This window comes from Thermobia domestica, chromosome 11 (assembly GCF_964235325.1).
Source record: "Thermobia domestica chromosome 11, izTheDome1.hap1.1, whole genome shotgun sequence".
Classification (NCBI taxonomy): domain Eukaryota; kingdom Metazoa; phylum Arthropoda; class Insecta; order Zygentoma; family Lepismatidae; genus Thermobia; species Thermobia domestica.
In genome coordinates this window covers 115976635-115996575 of record NC_137464.1, presented here as the reverse complement: position 1 = coordinate 115996575, position 19941 = coordinate 115976635, and the positions used below count along the sequence as shown (strand labels likewise).

At 29.1% G+C, this 19941-nt stretch overlaps 1 non-coding gene across 1 annotated transcript; it reads left to right on the top strand.

The window, feature by feature from the left end:
- Positions 1-18667: 18667 nt before the first annotated feature.
- TRNAT-GGU (transfer RNA threonine (anticodon GGU)) lies at positions 18668-18740 on the top strand. Its single transcript has one exon. It is a non-coding gene; the product is annotated as a tRNA-Thr (tRNA).
- The last annotated feature ends 1201 nt before the right edge of the window (positions 18741-19941 follow it).

The window sequence follows — 19941 nt, the reverse complement described above, 5'->3', positions numbered from 1 at the left end:
TTATGACCGCAACTTGGCCCAAATGTTATGTTTTCTTTTCACATTGACGAAATACATCCAATGACATACAAATTTTGCAATTATTGTAAAGAATATGAGACGTTCGCTCACGTGTGTGACAAATCTGGGAAACTTATTTTTGAACATTTTCGCGGTTATTTTTCTGAAGTCATGGAAGGTCCTGGTAGAAAGTAAAACCATCTGTTAGCACTATCAACAGCATGACATTAACCATGATTTTTGAACTAGAATATGTCGTAATTGTTCCAATTGACTGCCCACTTCATTTCTTTCGTGATTTGACAAAAAATTTAACTTAAACATAGTTAAGTAACCACAAGCAATAAGGATGAAAAATACATTTACTCTCCACGTTACGAAAATTATATTTTATTTCTACTTTGTAAAAAAGAAAATTTGTTATAGCAAAAAATTAATTACAGTGAAAAGATTTTTGTAAAATGAAATCGTTAACTTACATCATAGAGACAGCAATACTAGGAAAAGAAATTTGTGGATTCAATATATAATAATTTGTTTCGGTCGGGATTCTCAATTTTTGTTGTTTAATATTGTGTTAGTTATTTTCGTAGAATACCGAAGCGTGTTTCATTACTGATTTTCGTTGAATACCCAAAGGTGTTTCATTACTTCGGATTACTATAGAAAAGCAATATGATAAATCCAACCGTAAAAGTGTTTAAATTCTCGTAATTGAAAAAAAAACAATTAAAAATAATAATGAATTTTCTTATAATTAGCATATTGTAAGATGCTCATCATTTCAACCCAAAACATAATTATGTTATTTCATTATATTTGAGAAGCGAATAATATAAAGTTAAACATTGTTTATTATTATTATTATTATTATTATTATTATTATTATTATTATTATTATTATTATTATTATTATTATTATTATTATTATTATTTAATTTTGTACTATAAATTCTCTCTTTAGCAATCTTCTAATTTGAAAATTGATTCATTAATTGGCTCATTATCATTGGTTCTCATTTTCTTCAGTTCCTTATGCTAGTTCTAAATTCTTATGCGATCTGTAATGTCGTAGGTTTCAACTTGCAATTGACAATTTTATATAAAAGATAGTGTGTGTGTATATATATGAATGAAAGCAATTCACGTATAATTCTTTTTTCTAATAACACGAACTTCAACATGTGGACTAACAGACTGCCATTCATGAAATAATAAATGTCATTGTTTCACTAATTTCAACATTTCTTCCCCAGGATTCTATATAAACTAGTTGTTTATAGAAATAAGTATGTCTAAAGTGATGTTCAAATTAGTAATTTTCATTATTTGCAATGTTGAATTTCTCCTAAATTTAGATCTTCGTTTTGATATCGACATATGAAATTTCACTTACACTAATATCAGAAAGTAACCAGGATATTAATTGTGGAGCTATAAAATAACGATCTACCAAGTTTGTACATCGCTTTCTGTACAATAAGATAATAGGATATTAAAAAAAAAATACATCATCACATTCTTCGCCCTTAACTCGAATGATTTGTTGAAATATTCCTTTCATATAACAAAGAAAAATGAGGGCTACTTCCAATAGTGTTCCAGTTCCTTTGAAGCCGCCTAAGGATAGTTTGTCCGCGCAGACTTTTATTTAAGTTATTCTCAATATTTAATTAATTGAACATGTGTTTTACAATTTGTGCGATTTGACGTTAAACATTCATCAATGTATTACATATTATCACGGCATTGTGCTTCTGCACACTTGTAGGATGTACAATACATTAATGCTTCATTACGTTTTACTTTCAGGTTTAAGCTATAAATAAACATCATCTTTTCAAATTTGAGTCTACGTTAATTTAATTTAACTGATCTTCAAAATTTATTTTAAACTCTTTTTGCGTTGAAACTTCATTTTACGAAATAAAACAATTTAATATCTCGGACAACGAAATCCATCGAAAAGGTAGGAGCAAGTGCAGGTTAGAAAGCTTTCCATTCTAGTCGTTGATACTCTGACACGCAAAGACTTTCAAGTATTTAGTTTGACATAAAGAATTCATTTAAACAAATATATTGTGGTGTATAACTACCCATAGAGTGACTTTCAGATAATTTATTTCTTTACTCAAGCTAAACAAAATATGAAGTTTTGCGCAGGAAAACTAATTTTTATTTCCGACATAAAACGAAAAAAATCTTAGGTTTTCTCACAACATAATATTTAAATTCAAATAATATTTATTTATATTTCCATTTATAGTTTTCTGAAGCAAAGAGAATTATTTGATTAAAAATTTAAAATTAAGTTTTGACGTAGTCCCTGTTTTCTTCCCAGCACATGTCAAGTGAATAAGCACCATGTGCTTGGATTTTCTCGGTGTTCTTCCTTGATTCTGAAATTATTGTCCATCATATCAGTTTCCCGCAACCCCGAGTCATAATCAAGGGACATTAAACTAAAAAATAAAAGAAATTAAGACTTGCAAGTTCTCAACCTTAAACATGCAAGTTTCTGATCTTCCTTTTAATCTCGCGTGACATAGCAAATGATTAATAAATAGTTCGTACAGAAACGCCGAATACGTTCCGTCGGTTACTTGTTGTCCATTTTGTGTACTGTATAAAGTAATATAGTTTTTATCTAATTTTATCCAATTGGAGAGGATTTTATCCAATTTATAAATGAACAACATAGAGAAAGAATTTACTACTTTCTTCGTTGGGTACTGGCATAGTTGCCACCCTTGATGGAAATTATATTAAATGTCGAATGTGATTGTTTCAATACTTTTAAGGTTTCTTTCCCAGCATTCTTGAAACTAGTTGTTCCGATTAAAATATTTTATGGACAGTTCATAATTTGGATAATGGCAAGTCAGACATCCATAGTGTGCAGAAAGAAGCCTAAATGTAGGTCTTTTAATGAATACACTTACATGCTTGAAATATCAATTGTCACGGTTTTATTAATATTAAGAGTTCTTCCTCAGAATTCTATATAACCTAATTGTTCTTTTGATAATTTTTAGACAACTTACAAAAGACTCCGACATGAAGTCCAGGTTGGAAATTCTCATTTTCGACAATATTGAATTTCTCCTAAATTTGTTATGGTTTTGAGTTTAACGTATGAAATTTTACTTACACAAATATAATATCAAAAAGCATTGCCATAATGAACTTTGTTTCAAGCTTAATGTAATTGCAAATATAAACGTTTAGTAACAAAATTTAGTATAGAAGTATTGCCTTTATTTTGCAGGATAAATTAGAAAATATTTTTACAATTTATAAGTTGAAATCATGTTTGTTTCTCATGCATAGTAATATTCTAAAGTAAAACAATTATTTGGGTAAATATATTGAAACAATATTCAAAGAGTACATAATTGGTCTAAAATTTAAAATTGTTTCTTTCAATAAATACTTACGTACTATACTTTAGAAAATCAAATCTACGTTCGGACAGAATACCATCGGTTACATAATCATCGTTCATATTTATATAATGTAACATGCCATTTACAATTTAATTTTTGAAGTATGTATCATTATTCTTTCAACAATACGTTACTACCGTTGTGGTAGTGTGCTTCAGGATATTTCACAGCATATAGTTCATTAATACGTCGTTACCTTTTGCTTTCAGGTTTAAGTTTAAGCTTTAATTGAATTTCATTATTTCAAATTGAAATTTTAATCTCTTAAAGTAATCTAACTCATTTTGCCGATCAGGTTTATTTTTAATTATATATCGCGAAGAATCTTCAGTTTACGAAATATCTAATCTAACATTTCTAATATCTAGGACAGCAAAATTCGTTGACAATGTGGTAGAAAGTGAAGGTTAAAAAGTTCTGCAATCCAGCCAATGTTGAAATTCTGCTACAGTTAGCAAGCATAAATTGTCTTTCCGTTATTTTGTTTATTCATTTATGCTAAAAATCATCTGAAATTAGTGTAGAAGAAGTAATTGTGTTTTGCAAGGAAGAAGGAAAGAGACTAGGAAGAAAAAAGCATTTTTTATTGGATATAATACTCAAGAGTAAATAAATTTTATTTTTCCTTTTGTTTCTTTTCTTAAACAAAGAGAACTGTTTGGTTGAAGATAGCAAAATAAATTTAGATGGAGTTCCTGGATCCATGTCTGAACGCACCAAGTGTATATTATAGTTGACGAAATCCGTGTGCTTGAGTTATTCGAGTTGTTCCGTTCCTCCCTTGTCCTTTATTCTACAATTTTCATCCCCCATTAACAGTCTCCCTTACATCGGTATATAATTATGGCATATTGAAGTAAGAGAAGAAAAGCACATCTTAAATTCGAAAGTTTAAACTTGTCAGTTAGCGATCTTTCTTCCAATATTTATATTCTGTGAAATAGTAAATGATAAATTTGTTCGAATAGGAAAGCGGAGTAATTTCTTTCATCTACTTATAATCGTTTAAATTTACTGTATATGTGTATTATAGTCTATTTTATCCCATTTATCATTTATCTTTCAGGTATTTATAACGTAAAGTTAAACTACACGGGATACAGTTCATTATTGTTACGTTTATTAAGCTTCCTCCGAGTTAAAGTTGAACTGAAAATAATTTCAGAAATCAATAATTATAATGGAAATTTAAATATAAGTTCAGACAGTCTGGCAAATTTATTGTTCAGATTTTAGGTTAACTGTATTATCGTTAAAAACAGTTTTTCAATGAAAGCAGTTTACAAACATACGAGAGGGAATTATGTATACCTTACAATAAACCTAATTCTTGGTCGCATTTCCTTTTCATGTAATGCGTACAATGGATATGAAACTTGACCGATAAGTTATAAACGCTTACAGAAGATAATCCGAGAATATTTTTTTGAAGAATAAATTAAGCGTTAAAACTCAGGCATTTTTAGTATGCTTTTTCCCCCTAAACCTTGCTCGGAATCTATAGAGAGCACATTATGTGCGAAAGTAGAATAAAATAAGTTTTTTTTTTCATAAAATATTCATAACTGAAAATATTAAATATTTCTTTTCTTTTCTTTCGCTAATTATTCTTTAGAATTTTATTTTATTTCATTTTCATTTTTATTTTTTATTTAGTTATTTTTTTTGGCGTAATTTTAACTTTCAGAGTGGCAATTTCTACATGCGGCAAAATGAAGTGCATGCACCTCTGGTACATCATAATTGTATTATGGTGCCATATTGCTTATTCAGATTACGTTGGCTGGTCCGTCGGAATACGTGTTTAAGCTTTTTTTTTTCTTTCTTTTGTGGATAATATCGTATCTGCTTTTGTTTTTTAAACATTGCTCGAAATCTATAAAGAGCAAATTATGTGCGAAAGTAGAATAAAATAAGTTTTTATTTTTCATAAAATATTCATAACTGAATGATTTTTTTTTTTTTTTGATCAAATATTCTTCCAACTTTTTTCTTTCTTTCGCTTAATGTTACCTTTCAAAGTGGCAGTTTCTCCACACGACAAAGGGGAGTGGGTATACCTCTGGTATCACATAATTGTATTATGGTGCCATATTGTCTTTTCGGATTACGTTGGCTGGTCCGTTGCAATACGTGTTCGAGCTTATTTTGTGGACAGTATCGTGTCTGTGGGTTTTCTCGAGGTTCTTCGGTTTCCTACCTCATTCCACGACATCTTTTATAATATCCATATTGAATAATCATCGCCTCCTTCAACCTAAAGAGCATAAATGAGCATAAAATTAGGAATTTTCTGTATTTCCTTCCATAAGTAAGATTCTCTAATAAATTATTCATGAATATGTTACGTGATAAGTGTGATTCAATACACTACGCTCAAGATGTAGATCATTAGTAGTTACTTTTATTTATTTATTTTTTAGATTGAAACTCATCAAGTGTACATAACTTTTTATGAAAGCAAATTCAAAATTATTTAGATAATTTAAATTTTTGTTTTCTTGTTTACATTAATCTATATATTGCGTTAAATCTTTACGTTGCCAATAGAAAATGTTGATATCTGCAGTATAAATTAGTATTCTCTGAAAAGGGAAAAACGATGAATAGTATAAGATAAACGTAATTTCTGTTCATATATCCTTGTGTGATAATTGAAATATTAGATTAAAAAACTTGATCGAGATGACCTACATCTGTAGAAATGCAACCAGAAAGCAACGAGTACAATTAGTTTGAATTCATATCCATTATAATTCCATCGAAGTTCGTTAATTATGACCGCAACTTGTCCCAAAGGTTAATTTTTCTTTTTACATTGAAGAAATACATCCAATGATTCACAAAAATCCGTAATTATTGTTAAAGAATATGAGACGTTCGCTCACAAATGTGTGACAAATCCGGGAAACTTATTTTTGAACATTTTCCCTTCTGTTTTTCTGAAGTCATATAAGATCCTGTTAAAAAGTAAAGACGTGCATTACCACTTTCAACATCATGACATTAACGTCGATTTTTGAACCAGAATATGTCCTAATTTCCAACTGACTACTCACAATATATGTTTCATGATTTGACAAAGATTTAACTTCGACATAGTTAAATAACCACAAGAAATATGGATAAAAAATACATTTACTCTCCACGTTACGAGAATTATATTTTATTTCTACTTTAAGAAAAATAAAATTTATTATTATTCCAGGACATTATTTACAGAGAAAAGATTTTTGTGAAAGAAAATCGTTAATTTACATCATAGAGACAGAATTACTTGGAAAAGAAAATTGTGGATTCAATATACAATAATTTCTTTCTGCCGGAATTCTCAGTTTTTGTAATTTAATATTGGGAAGTGATTTTCGTAGAATACTCAAACGTATTTCATTACTTCTGTTTAATATGGAAAAGCTATATGATAAATCCAACCGTAAAGGTGTTTACATTCTTGTAATTGGAAAAATTAATTAAAAATCATAATAGATTTTATGATCAGCAGCATACTGTAAGATGTTCTTCATTTCAACTCAAAACATAATTATATTATTTCATGATATTTAAGAAGAGAACAATAGGAACATTGTTTATTCCTTTTTTATTTTCTTATTATATACTCAAAACCTCTCTTTAGCATTTTTTAAATTTCTAGCCAATCCAATTTGAAAATTGGTTCCCCAATTGGCATATTACCGTTAGTTGTATCTTCTTACTTTCTTCATTTCCTTGTGCTAGTTTTAAATGCTTATGCGATCTGAAATATCGTAGGTTTCAACTTAGTGATCGTTTATGTGAAAGATGATTTATATGAATGAAAGCAATTCATGTATAATTCTTTTTTTCTAATAATACAAGAACTTCAACATATGGACTAATCATTCAAGAAATAAAAAAAAATGTCATTGTTTCACTAATTTCGAGATTTCTTCCACAGGATTCCATGTAAACTAGTTGTTTATAAAATAAGTGATGTTCAGGTTAGTAATTTTCAGTATTGTCAATTTTGAATTTCTTCTAAATTTAGGTCTGCGTTTTGAGTTCGGCATGTAAAATTTCACTTATACTAATATCAGAAAGCATTGCTATAAATAAATTAGTTTCAAGCTTAATTTAACTATAAATGTGAACCTTCTGTAATTTTAATTTTGCTCGTTCTGATTGGAATTGGCTTTGTTTTATGAATAAATGATGTAAGCATAGAATCAAATTTGAACAGCAGTGTTTATTTTAATCAGTTGTTAATTTGGATACATCAAAATCAATCCAATGTATAGGAATTTAATTTCTCGTATTTACTTTTGTGTTGAACATAACCAAAAATTTAGTGAGAAATATGCCTTTAACTTGCAAAATAAACAAGAGGAAAGATATTTTGTCGAAATTTATAAATTGAAATTGTTTATTTTCGTATGATAGGTAATTTTAAAACTAAAATAATTATTTGTTCAAAGATATCGAAATAAGATCTTAAGGGTACGTAGTAGATGTCAAATTTAAGCTTGTGTTTCATTAAATATTAATGCGTTCTAATTGAGTAAATTTAGACGACTTTTCATACTACAAAGTTCCGTTGGGTATACTTCTCATGTTTAAATCGTCCCCAACCAACCTTTGTATTCAAACTGAAAATTTATCCTAACCGCATACATAAATAACACTCCAAACAAGCCATAAACGACAGAAGTATGTTGTCGACGGAATATGTTGTTGCCATCACTAACCTAACATTTATAAGGTATTCAGTTTGCTAATATGTATCAAAAATAACAGTAGTATTACTAACATAAAATCACAACTTCAGTGTTCTTTAAAGTAACCAGCAGATTAAATATGCAGCTATAAAATAACTTGTTTCCTAAGTTTGTACATCACTTTCTGTGCAATTGCAACACATTCTTTGCCAGCAGGTCAACCGGAAGACTACCCTTAAGTAGAATGACTTGTTCGTGTCCCTTTCATATAACAAAGAAACATGAGGGCTACCTCATTAGTGTTCCAGTTCCTTTGAAACCACCTAAAGATAGTTTGGTCGCGCAGACTTAAGTCATTCTTCAAATTTATATAGTTTAACATGTGTTTTACGATTTAAATTTTTGCAATTTGACGTTAATCATTCATGAATGTATTACTTATCATCGCGGCACTGTGTTTCAGGACACTTGCAGGATGTATAATACATTATAAATAAACATCATCTTTTCAAATTTGAGTCTACGTTAATTTAATTTAACTGATCTTGTCTTCAAAATTTATTTTAAACTCTTTTTGCGTTGAAACTTCATTTTACGAAATAAAATAATTTAATATCTCGGACAGCGAAAATCGTCGAAAAGGTAGGAGCAAGTGCAGGTTAGAAAGCTTTCCATTCAAGTCAGTATTGAAATTCTGACACGCAAGACTTTCTAGTGTTTAGTTTGACAGAGAATTCATTTAAAGGAATATATTGTGCTATATTTAATGATAATAAGATACTTAAGTGACGTGTAGCATTACTACCCATAGAGTGACTTCTAGATATTTAATTTATTTACTCTAGCTATACTAAATATGAAGTTTAGCGCAGGAAAATTATTTTTTTTGTTTTCGAGGTAAAGCGAAAAGATGCTTAGGTTTTCTTAAAGCATAATGTTTAAATTCAGACAATCTTTATTTGTATTTCTATTTATAGTTTTGTAAAGCAAAGAGAATTGTTTGATTAAAAATTTAAAGTTAAGTTTCCTGGTTCTTGCCCAGCACGTGTTAAGTGAACAAGTAGCGTGTGCTTGGATTTTCTCAGGGTTCTTCTTTAGTTCTGCAATTATTGACCATTACATTATCTGTTCCCCGCAGCCCCGAGTCATAATCAAGGGACGTAAAAAAAAAAAAAAAAAAAAAAAAAAAAAAAAAAAAAAAAAAATTTGCTAGTTCTCAAGCTTAAACTTGTCAGTTGCTGATTTTTCTTTTAATCCCGCGTGACAAGCAAATGAGTAATAGTTCATATAGAAAAGTCGAATACGTTCCGTCGGCTACATGTAGTCCTTCATATTCACTGTAAATGTATTATAGTCGATTTTATATAATTTATAACTGAACAATATAGAGAAAGAATTTACTATTTCTCCGTTGGGTACTGGCATAGCTGCCTCCCTTGATGGAAATTACATTAAATGTCGAATTTAACTGTTTCATTAATTTCAAGTTTTCTTTCTCAGGATTCTATTTGGAACTATTGTTCCGATTAAAATATCCTATGAACAGTTCATATCTTGCATAATGGCAAGTCAAATATCCACAATGTCCAGAAAGAAGCCTAAATGCAGGCTTAATGAATACACATACAAGCTTGAAATATCTATTGTCACTGTTTCATTAATATCAAGAGTTCTTTCACAGAATCCTATATAACCTATTTGTTCTTTTAAGATATCTTTTAGACAACTTACAGAAGACTATCCAAGATGGAAGTTGAGGTTGAAATTCTCATTTTCGTCAATGTTGAATTTCTCCTAAATTTATGTTTTGGTTTTTGACATATGAAATTTTACGTCACAAGTACATCAGAAAACACTGGCATAATGAAATTAGTTCCAAGCTTAATATAATTGCAAATATAAAGTTTTTTATATTATTTTGCTCTATTCTGATAGGAATCGACTTTTATTATGAATAACCAATGTAAACTTAGAGTGAAGTTTGGGCACTGTTGTTGATTTGAATACATCAGAATCAATCGAATATGTGGAAATTGATTGACACGTATTTCTTGTTTGTATTCAACGTAACCAAAAATTTAGTGTAGAAATATTGCCTTTACTTTGCACGATAAGTTAGAAAAAGTTTGACATAATTTATAAATTAAAATTATGTTTGTTTGTTTTCCCATGTATAGTAGTATTCTAAAGCAAAACAATTATTGTTTTACAATTAAATTAAAACAAAGATATCGAAGTAATATTCAAAGAGTACATAATTGATCTAAAATTTAAAATTGTTTCTTTCAATAAATATTTACGTACTATACTTTAGAATATCAAATCTACGTTCGGACAGAATCCCATCGGGTATATACTCTTCGCTCATATTTCTATAATGTAACATGCCATTTACAATTAAATATTTTGAAGTATGTATCATTATTCTTTCAGCAATACGTCATCAACCATTTTGGTAGTGTGCTTCAGGACATTTCGCAGCATATACAGTTCGTTAATATGTCGTCACTTTCGCTTTCAGGTTTAAGCTTTAATTAAATATCATTGTTTCAAATTGAAATTTTAATCAACGTTAAGGTAATTTAACTGATTTTGTTGATCAGGTTTATTTTAAAATTTATATCGCGAGGAATCTTCATTTAACGAAATAAAACATTTCTAATATGTAGGACAGCAAAATTCGTTGACAAGTGGTACAAAGTGAAGATTAGAAACTTCCGCAAACTAGTGAATGTTGAAATTTTGCTACAGTTAGCAAGCATAAAACTCTCCGTTATTTCGTTTATTCATTTGTAATGAAATCATCTGAAATTAGTGTAGAATAACTAATTGTAGTTTGCAGGGAAGAAGAAAAGAGACTAGGAGAAAAAGCAACTTAGAATTTTATTGGATATAATACTCAAAAGTAAATAATTTTTATTTTTTCATTTATTTGTTTTCTATAACAGAGAGAAGTTTTTGGTTGAAGATATCAAATTAAGTTTAGATGGAGTCCCCGGATCGATGTCTGAGCGCACCAAGTGTCCTTCGTAGTTAACAAACACTAAGTTATTCTGGTTGTCCCTTTCCTGCTATATCCTTCATTCTACAGTTATCATTCTTTCATTATGAGTGTCCTTTAGCATCGGTGTATAATCATCGCATATTGCACTAAAAGAAAAAAGCGGTTACTAGTTCAAAAGTTTAAACTTGTCAGTTAGCAACCTTTCTTAATATTTATATTCTGTGAAATAGTAAATGATAAATTTGTTCGTATAGGAAAACTTAGTACGTTCTCTTAGCTACTTGTAGTCGTTCAAATTTATTGTATTATAGCCTATTTTATCTAATTTATCATTTATTTTGCAGAAATTTATAACGTTAAGTTAAACTACACGAAATACAGATCACTAATTGTTAGGTATATTAAGCTTTCTCCAAGTTAAACTGAAAATAATTCCAAAAATCAATAACTGTAACTGAAATTTAAATCTAAATTCAGATAATCTGTCACATTCATCGTTCAGGCTTTAGGTTAACTATATTATCGTTAAATATTGAGGTTTTTAATCAAAGCAATTTGAAAATACACAAGAAGGAATTACGTATACCTTACAATAAACCTAAATCTTGGTCGCATTTTCTTTTTATGTAATGTGTATAATGGATTATGAAACTTGACCTAGAAGTTATAAACGCGTACAAAATTAATCCGAGAGAATTGCTCGAAAACTATAGAGAAAATTATGAGTCAAAGTAGAATAAAATAAGTTGTTTTTTCATAAAATATTCATAACTGAAAATATGTGTTATCTTTGTTTTGACTAAATATTCTTCGGTTTTTTTTCTCTCTCTCTTTCGCTTAATGTTACCTCACAAAGTGCTACATACGGCAGAGGGAAGTGCGTGCACCTCTGATCCTCATAATTAAATATAATATGGTGTCGTATTGCATATTGAGATTACGTTCTGTCGTCTGTTGCAATACATGTTCGAACTTAATTTGTGGATAATATCGTATCTGTGGGTTTTCTCGAAAATCTCCGATGTCCTACCTCATTCTTAATCCACTATATCTTTTATCCGCTTTCTTCAACCTAAAGAGCATAAATGAACATAAAACTATGAAGTTTTTTATTTCATTTCATAGTTAAGATTCTCTTAATAAATTATTTAGGAATACATTACGTAGAATCGTGATAAGTGTGTTTCAGTACACTTTGCACAAGATTTAGATCATTAATAGTTACTTTATTTTTTACAGATTTAAACATATAAACTGAACATAATTTTTATTAAAGCACATTCAAAACTGTTGCTGTAATTTAAATTTTTATATTTTCTTGTTTACATTAATCTATATATTGTGTTAAATCTTTACGCTGTCAATAGAAAATTATATTTACGTTGTCAGTATCTGCAGTATAAATTAGTGTTCTGTGAAAGGAAAGAAAACGATGAATGGTATAAGATAGACGTAATTTTTGTTCATATATCCTTGTGTGATAATGATTGAAATATTAGATTAAGAAACATTATCGAGAGGTTCTACATCTGTAGAAATGCAACCAGAAAGCAATGAGTAGAATTAGTTTGAATTTATTCATTATAACTCCATCGAAGTACGTTATCTATGAGCGCAACTTGGCTCAAACGTTAATTTTTCTCTTCGCATCCACGAAATACTCCGAAGATATACAAAAAGTCATAATTATTGTAAGAAGTACGACACGTTCACTCATATGTGTGACAAATGTGGAATACTTTATTTTTCAGCATTTTTTTAGTTCATGGATGGTCCTGTTAGAAAGTAAAAACGTATGTTAACACTAACCTCGATTTTTGAACCACAGTATGTCATAATGGTAATTGTTCCAATTGACTTAACTTTTTTTATCTTTCGTGATGTGACAAAGATATAACTTCGAGATAGTTAAATTAACCATAAGCAGTACGGATGAAAAGTACATTCATTCTCTTAATCAAATCTAGTTTTTTAGAATCTTTATTTCTAATTTATGAAAAAGAATCTATTATTATTCTTGTAGAAAATTAATTGCAAAGAAAAGATTTTAGTAAAATGAAATCGTTAAATTTCATCATAGACAGCATTACTTGGAAATGAAAATTTTGCATTCAATATTTAATAATTTGGTTCTGTAAGAATTTTTATTTTTGGTTTTTTAATATTGTGCTTGTTATTTTTTTTAGAATGCCTTAAACACGTATTTACTTTTTCCTGTTTATAATGATAAAAAAGCAACATCATAAATCTATGTACATACAAATGTGCTTAAATTCCAGTAATTGGAAACTTCAATAAAATATTCTTGAATTTGTAATTAGCTCACTGTACGATGCACTGAGTGTAAGCTCTTTATTGTAACCTGAAACATTGTCATATCATGATATTTGAGAAGAGAATAATCTCAAGTTAAGCATTGGTCTTTTATTATTTTCATATTATAATAATATACTCATAAAAGATCATTTTAGCAGTCTCATAATTTCTAGCCAACTCAATTAATGATAATTCTTATTTCCTTCTATTTCTTGCGCTGGTTCCATGTGCTCAAACGATGTGTAACATCTTAAGTTTTAATTTACAGCTAATTATATTTCATTATATGAATGAAAGCGATTCACGTATAATTTTTTTGCTAATAATACCAGAACTTGAATATGAGGACTAGCACAATTACCCCTATAAATTTCCAGAATATCAGTTGACGGATATTTTAAAATATTGTATACTTATAGTTTTAATATTTTGTTGTCTAGTAACCTAATACTCGATCTATTCATTCGCTTTATTTCTCTAGTTTAGTGTCTGCATATAGCTAAACAAAATGGAGACAGAATTTACTTCCCCCCCCCCCCCCGGTTGTGTACTGGCATAGTTGCTTCCGTTAATAAGAATTTTTTTCTCTGGATAGGATACTCATACATACATGAAATATGGAATTTCAAGATTTCTTTCCCAGGATTCTCTGTGAAACTAGAGTTTTCTGTTAAAATATCCTTTAGACACTACTTAACTTATATACCAGAATCGAAAATGTAGTTCAAGTTATAAATTCTCATTTTCATCAATATTGAATTTCTCGTAAATTTGTGTTTTCATTTTGAATTCGGCATGTAAAATGTTGCTTACATGAGTAGAATATTAAAAAGCATTGCCATTATTATTAGTTTTAGTGCTTAGTGTAATTGCAAATATAAAGTTTTTTTTTTCATTTTAATTGAAATTGAATTTTAAATGGATAAACGATATAAAGCTATAGTAAAGTACATCGAGATCAATCCAATGTGTGGAAATTGATTGGTATTTATTTACATTTTGTGTTGAACACGAGCGAAACTTTGGTGAGAAATATTGCCTCTAATTCGCAAGATAATCAAGAGAAAAATATCTGTTTGCTAGGTTTATTTTAAACTGTATGGCGTTGAAACTTGGACGAAATAGAAATTAGATTTTTTTGTAATCCAGTCAGTGTTGAAATTCTGATATACACTAATTTTCAATTGTTGGGTTTGACATAGAAAATTCATTTAAACAAATGCAGTGTAAGACACTGTAGTTATTGGATGATAATACGATATTTCATTGACGTGTAAGATAGTGTCTTGTTGTTATTTCATTAATTGATTTAAGCTAAATATCATATGAAATTTAACGTGCAAAAACTTACTTTGATTTGCAAGGTAAAACGAGAAAAATAAAAATGAGGAAAAAACTTAGGATTTCTTAACTGATAATTCTGTTTGAGTTTAAATCTTTATTTATATTTTCATTTACAATTTCCTAAAGCAAAGTAAATAGTTTGATTAGAGATATTAAATTAAGTTTAGATAGGATCTCTGATTTGATCCCAGTGAGTGCGAAGTGGGCTTTATTTTGAGTAAACATGATGTGCTTGAATTTTCTCGGGCTCACTCCTTTTCCAACCACTTTCTTCATTGACCAATTATCATCTATCCCGTATTAGTCTCTTTCAGCTCTAAGGCATAATCATGTAATGTTAAACTAAAATAAGAAAGAAAAATAAACGTACTTGCTTTAAGTTACACTTATCAGTTAGCGATTTTTCTTTTAATATTTATATTCTGTGAAATAGTAAATGATATATTTGTTCGTATATAAAACACGAGTGCATTCTGTCGGCTCCTTATAGCGGTTTATATTTACCATATATACTTGTGATTGTCTATGTTATCCATTGTATCATTCAGAAACTTATTGGATAAAATTGGACTTTATACAGATTATTAAGAGTTTCGTTTTTTTTTTTTTTTTTTTTTTGTTTTTAAGTTTAACTAGAAATGAAAATTACATGAATAATTCTAACTCAAATCTAAATATTAAGTTAATTTGATAAATTCATTATTCAGGATTTAGTTTGAACTACATAATTATAAATGTTAAAGTTTCTAATCAAAATAATTTTGATACAAGCATCTGCAGATAAAAAATAATTTGAACACAAGCACAAAAAAAGAAACCATGTATAGCTTAGATAAACGTATTTTTAATCGCGTTTCCTTTTTCGTGTAATGTGTTTAATAGATGATGAAACTAAAAGTTTAATAGAAGTTCTAAACCGATGTAAAATTCGTTCAAAAGTAAAAGAAAAAGTTTAGGGTTAAAATTTTTGACATCAAATCATGTGGGTAAATGGATAAGTAAGTTTTCTTTTCGAATGCTCTTCATAAACGTAAATAATAAATACTTATATGTTTCACCTAGATATTGTTGATAAGCCTTTGTTTTTCACTTGCACAAATATATCAAAAAGGAATTTATTATTTGACAAGGAATTAGTGTATTTTTCCCATTAGAATGACCCTTTTTACCACTGAAATCATGAGGTATGAACTTCCGAGTTCAACCAAGATCCTAATTACATATACTACTACCGTGTGTTGAAGCCGAGTCTTCGGCATGAAAGGCAATAATGATAACTATTTATCCAGATGAGCAAACTTCTTTTTAGCCTCGTAACAAATTTGTTTCTTTATCAGACAATGTGATTTTAAATATATATTTCTTATATTTATTTTTCTTAGTAGTCTGCAAGCTACAGTTTTTGCTTTCTCAATGTAAGTTCATGCCAATATTTTATTGCATTTTAAGAATAAATATAAGGGGCTTACTGTATCTTATCGAAATAAAAACGTTGCAAATATATATCCGTGAATTGCAAACATTCATCTTTTGAGGTAGTTGTACAATTATATTTGTCTACTTCGGAGAATTTTATGTATTTTGAAACTTGTAAGAAATACGGTGTTTTCGTGAGATGGCTTTGCATATTGTATTAATTTTCCGTCTATTTTGAAATTATACAAACGAGAAATTTAGTGAATATACTGAAGGGGTGGTAGGGGTACTATGAGTACATTATTAAAAATTCTATGTTCTTAATAGTTTTTGTTCTACAATTAATCTTTTATTAAGAAATCCAACAAGAACTCTGGTTATGCAACTAATCAATGTAACCAGCATATATTTGAAGTTCCTCACTTTTATGTATGTGGCATTCAAACTATTTAATGTGCCGTATCTTCTGTTTTATTTTCTTTCTTTAATAGTAATTTTTTTTTTCTTCATAAATTGTGTCTCATAGTACCCTGAGGGTTTGGGTGTGCATCTTATCTTTCAGTGTTCTTGTTATAAGTTACAATATTTCCTTTATGATATCAAACTACTAATAAATACACTTCATGATACCTCAAACAGTATTTTGTGTCCTCTTTCCGTGCACTCCATACAACCTTAGTATTGATTTAGTACTAAGAGAACTGCAGATTTTTTTCTAAGGTATATTTATTTTCATCACACTTTATTGTTTCGTCTAATGGGTAATAATTGCATTACAGAAATTTTGAAGATAAGTTTCGCTAAAACAACATACATGTTTTTGCCCAACCTCAACTATGTATTTTGCTTGTCCTTTAGGATATAGTCGGAGTTGACTCCGTTTAATTTATCTTGTTTTTTACTTTCTATTATTATTATTAGGAATTCACATAAAGAATAGTTTTAATAGTTGCATCTTGTAGAGCACGAGTTCTCTTGCCATTCAATGGATACTTTCGCTGTCATATATCATGAATGTGACAATTATATCACTAGAATGATATAGTAAAATCTTTTCTTGGCCTAAGGACTATCGGAAATCTTGCCAGTGTTTGTTTGTGGTGAGGGAACGAATCATTTACATAGATTAAGCCACATGGATAATCTGTTAGTATTTATTAAGAATAATGACATAGAAAGATACGATGCACATACAGAGGTGGTACCCCTTCAATATAAAATTAAATTGATTTTTTATTTGTTTCAAGCATCTTCTATTAGACAAGTGATAAAACCTTGAATGATTAGGTGATGTTCGAAAGTAATTAAGAGCACTTATTGGTCCAATCCCCACTTAGCTTGTTTCAAAGTACTACAGAAATTGAACAATAATACTAACATCCTTGCTTTTTTAGTTTTATTAGTAAGTACAAAATATTACTCAGTAAACTAGTCATTGTTTTTAGATATTAGTGACACGTATTTCAGTACTGTTTACTCCCTCTCTCTTCTTGTGTACATTTAATAGGAAATAACACTGGAGGAAGATTTTACTAAAAGTAGAAAGAATACATATATTTATTTTTCAAAGTTGTTTTTAATTCTGTTATTTTCCGTTTGATACTTAACTATTTAACATATTCCATATTTTCAAGTGCATACTTAGATTTTACTCTTTGAATGATACAAATGTGTGACACATAATCTATAACGTATGGCATTTCTGCTTTTCTTAGTGGTTTCCAAGATCGTGTTTATTGTGGAACTGTAAAAAATTTCTCACTTCTCAGCGGGAAAAGAACTTTATTCTATATGTATTATTTTTATTTTGAAAATTAGTGTGTGTTCTCAGATTTCAATCTTGAAAACAATTTTCTTTTTTCAATAGTTTGTTCTTAGCTTTTATATTATGGAAATAGTGAAAACCAGGAAGATTCTTTATTTCTGATTGTTTAAATTATAAAAATTATAGAAGTACCTGTTGGAGAACTTTACACGCTACAATTAAAATTTAGCATAGCTTTTTCTAAATATCTAAGCGTGTCAATACACCATCTTCTTTCTTTAACTCCAATTTATTTCTATATTCATCGGGGCTGCTGTGGTTCAGTCGTAGAGCGCTTACTTCTGGCGTCCTTGGCTCAATTCCAGCACTTTATGGTTTTTGTTTTTTCGGGATTCTCTCGTTTTCTTCCACTTTCATTACTCTACCATTTTTATGCATCACCATCTCTCTTAGCTTCGGTGCATAGTTGTGGGTCGCTGAACTCGAAAGTATATACTTACAGAGGATCTGGTGTGTAAAAATAAATTTAAGTCGGTCGTTTCTTCCTGTATATGAAATTACAACCGTCAAAAGGTGTCCTTAATATATGGACACTGGATTATCAAAGTACAGAAGCTAAGTTGTTGTACAAGGTTTTTACTCTGAGTAGGGAGCACGGACTTTAGAAGTGAGAGAGTGGGAAGCAGACTGGGTGGCGTAGTGGTTAACGCATCGGCACGGTATGCCGGAGATCCCGGGTTCAAGTCCCGGTCCAGTCATTCACTTTTTCATTCTATGTTGTTGAATTGGCACCTACAGAGGATCTGATAAAATTTTAAGTCGGTTGTTTCCTCCTTTCATTAATATATATATTTCTTGTTTTTAATTTTCTGAATATTTTGCGAAACATAACATACATCTATGTTTTCTTACTGAAAGTTCATGCCAATATTTTATTCCACATCAATAAATACTAACTTCTTACATTTAATCTTACGCGTTTTAATTGCTAATGAGCAATACATTTGTAAGTACATGAAAAATACAAATTTGCTTATATGAATAAGAATTTTCTAGATATATATTTTGTAATTTATCAAGAACATGCTTTCATTTTTTTTTTTTTTTTTTTTTGTAAAAAAAATATCGAAATAAAAATTTGTCTTAATTTTCCATGAATTGCAAATATTCATCGCATATAGTTGCTCATTTTATTTGTCCGCCTCCCAATTACACTGTGACATTTTAGTTATAAATATATTAGATTTAGATATAAAAGTTAATGAATGTCCTTAAAAACTTGTCTTGGTGATGTGACTCTTTTGTATTTTTTACTAATTCCTGACTTCTTTAAACTGATGATCAGAAACCTAGTGCGTATTCTGAAGGTGTAGTAGGATTACTATGAGTATATTGTTAAAATATTTATTTTCTGAATACTTTTGTTTTATCATTAATCTTTTATTTTAATTTAATAAAAATAGAAAACTTGCTAACAAGAACTTACGCAACTATTCAACGTAACGTCAAATATTCAAAGTTTCTCCCTTTTATTATTTGACAGTCAGTCTATTACATTTATTCTTTGTTTCTTGAATTTCTCTAATAGTGAACGTGTTACAGAAAATATCTCGTAGTACCCTGAGAGTTTGAGTGTGTATCTTACCTTTAAGTGTCCTTGTTAGAAGTTATTTTCCATTTTACTAGCAAATGGCCTCCATGTCACCAAAAACAATATTTTGCGTGTCTTCTTCCTCTGCTCTTGCCTAACTTCATCATCCATATTGAAATAGTACATTTTTTTCTGGAGGATGTATTTCTAATTTTTTTTACATTGTATTTTATGAAAAATTTCATTGCTGTATCATGTAGAACTGAGAAAATGAAGCGATACTTTAGTTGTGGCATATAAACATGAGAATTAATCACCAAAGAATTACAATACTTTTCTGCCCTGGCCTAAGGACTTCCTTCAGCAAT